Raw genomic sequence first — 3,063 nt, forward strand, 5'->3', positions numbered from 1 at the left:
TCTCGTTCTGGCCCCAACTTTCTTTACTTCTCTCCTAGACTGTGAGGGACAGAACCTTGAGAACAGAGCGAGGCCTGTGCTCAAACCATCCTGGTTGTGAAGGGGAGTATGTGTTTTAAGGGAAAAAAAAAAAGGAAGAAAACCCATGGCTCTCTAGCAGAAGCTTATCATTGGATGAACAGAAAAGCCTTCACATGTTAGGTTAGGAAGAAGCAGAGGACATGATTTCAACCTTTTCTTCAGGGAAGGTTTCCAGGAAGGAGGACAGCATGCTTTCTGTAGATTGGTTGAGAGCAGATGAATTTATTGGAAGGCCTTTGGGTCTGTAGCCAGGAAAGGAATATGAGTGGGGAGGAGGTATGTCGTCCTTCAGTTCTCTCTACCTCCAAAAGTTTCTATGATATGGGCCATGGTCACAGGGCTCCCAGAGATCAGGGAGAGAGGGATGTTTTGTGACTCCATCCAAGCCTGACCCATAGAAGGCTGCCTCTCAGCAGCCAACGTCAGACATCTGGGCCGTCTGCCAGGCTCAAGAAATGACCTACTGGGAACTCTCTGGTAGTCCTGGAGTGGTTAGGATTCTTCACTTTCACTGCTGAGGGCATAGTTGGGGAACTAAGATCCTGCAAGCTGTACTGGCTGGCCAACAATAGAAACAAACAAACAAACAAAAGAAAGACAAACGTGACCTTTCCCACCTTTCCTTCCATGGACAACCCCAAGGCCAAGTCCAGTTCAGGTGCATTGCTGTGGTCAAGGAGGAAGCTTCCTTGGGCTTGTGGCCATGGAGTGACATGTGATCAGCCTGAGTGTCCACCAGCAAGGCTGGGCATCTCACACCAACTGAGAACCTGGTACCCAGGAGGAGGTCAGGCCCTCGGGATACAGGCCTACATATCAGGGCTGTGTGACAAGTGGACTCTACAAGGTGGCCAGAGGCACGCCTTTCAGGAGAGCACTAATCCAGGTGGCCAAACTCTACCCACTTCCTCCGTCTCTAGGGGAGAACTTGGCACTTCCATTGTTCTTGCAAATGTTTTCCTCTTCTACTCTCCCTGGAACAGCTTTATCTCAAGAGATTGTTGTTGTTCGTTTGCCCAGTTGTATCTACAATCCCATGGACCACAGTGTGCCAGACCTCCCTGTCCCTCACCATTTCCTGAAGTTTGCCCAAGTTCTTGTCCATTGCATTGGTGATGCCATCCAGCCATCTCATTCTCTGTCACCCTTTCTCCTTTTGCCCTCAATCTTGCCCAACATCAGGAATTTTCCAGTGAGTCAGCTGCTCACATTCAGCATCAATCCTTCTAACAAGTATTCAGGGTTGATCTCCCTTAAGATTGACTTATTTGATCTCTTTGCTGTCCAAAGGACTTTCAGGAGTCTTCACCAGCACCACAACTTGAAGGCAACAATTCTTTGGCACTCTGCCTTCTTTGTGGTCCAGCACTCACAACCGTACATGACCATGTGGAAGACCATAGCCTTGACTATGTAGACCTTTGTCAGCAGAGTAACATCTCTGCTTTGCAACACACTGTCTAGGTTTGTCATAGCTTTCTTGCCAAAAAGCAACCTTCTTTTGATTTCATGGTTGCAATCAATATTGCAGTGATTGCACATCCCAAGAAGAGGAAATCTGTCAGTACTTGCACCCTTTCCCCTTCTATTTGCCATGGAGTAATGGGGCCAGATGTCATGATTTAAGTGTTTTTAACACTTAGTTTTAAGCCAGCTCTTTCACTCTCCTCCTTCATTCTCACCTAATCAGTGCAGAGCTTCTGGCTTCTTGCTGCTTCTGCTCTCAGTTCTAATTCCCTAGGTAAGAAATCATAAAAGGATGGTTTTGCAGCTTAATTTAAGGGTGGGGCAGAGAGGGGCCAAAACATAAGGGACCATGACACATTGAAAAAGTCAATCAATGACGACTTGCACCACCTGCTTACCCACAGGATTAAAGGTGACGTGAAAGTGTCAGTACTGTCTGATTCTTTGTGACTCCATGTACTGTAACCCAAGAGGCTCCTCTATGGAATTCTCCAGGAAAGAATACTTGAGTGGGTAACCAGTAACTTCTGCAGGGGATCTTACCCATTCAGGGAATAAGATTGAGTCTACTGCATTGCAGGTCGATTCCTTACCATCTGAGCCACCAGGAAAGCTCAAATCAAGGTGATGCTAATATTCAGGACATACCTAGATCAAAATTTTGGTGGTCCATGCAGGTCCCAGCTCCTTTGGTCACAAAATGTGGTATAGTTGGAGCCTTCCACTATGAAGGGATGCTGTTATTTTGTTTAGTTGGTAAATCTTCTCTGACTCTTAAAGGACTTGGTCTCAGTAAAGAGCTCTGATGGGCAAAGAGAATTAGTTTAAAGCCATAGTGCAGCCAGGTTGGCAGAGAACCAGAATTTGGAGGAAATTTGATCTTTATCATGTGGCTTAAAATAAAAACTTAAGGATTAAGATTTTATTAAAAAAAAAAAAAGTTACAGATGAATCACACCAAAGAGAAAAATGCCAAGTTACCCTCAACACTGAAATACTGAACTCAGAAGTGACATTTTTTGATGATTGGCAATGGATTTCCTTCAGCCTTTGAATAAATAATTGTGTGTGAAAGTTTTTACTAATGTAAAAACAAAATAAAACTTATAGGGATATTAGTGGTATAAAAGCACACTTAGACAATGGATTTAGGAATGTTGGGTTGTCTCTTAGAAACGGGAGGCTTCCCTGGTTGCTCAGATGGTAAAGAATCTGCCTGCAATGCAGGAGACCCAAGTTCAATGCCTGGGTTAGGAAGATCTCCTGGAAAAGAGAAAGGCTACCCACTGCAGTATTATCAACTGTAGAATTCCATAGACAGAGAAGCCTGGCAGGCTACAGTCCATGGGGTCCCAGAGTCAAATATGGCTGAGCAGTGGGAAAGTGGGCACGGGCTGGTGGGTCCCAGAGGCTCCAGATGGTCTGCAGGTGAATATCCCCCAGGACTCTGGGCCTGAATTTGCACAGTGAATCCGTCTTGGCACTGCCCAGGGTCTGAGATGGAGGCTTGGCATC

At 45.6% G+C, this 3,063-nt stretch overlaps 1 pseudogene; it reads right to left on the reverse strand.

Moving 5' to 3' along the window:
* Nucleotides 1-3,063, reverse strand: part of LOC105000162 — a 10,488-nt pseudogene that overhangs the window by 2,541 nt on the left and 4,884 nt on the right.

The sequence above is a fragment of the Bison bison genome, unplaced genomic scaffold (assembly GCF_000754665.1).
Source record: "Bison bison bison isolate TAMUID 2011002044 unplaced genomic scaffold, Bison_UMD1.0 scf7180017864368, whole genome shotgun sequence".
In the NCBI taxonomy this organism is placed as follows: domain Eukaryota; kingdom Metazoa; phylum Chordata; class Mammalia; order Artiodactyla; family Bovidae; genus Bison; species Bison bison.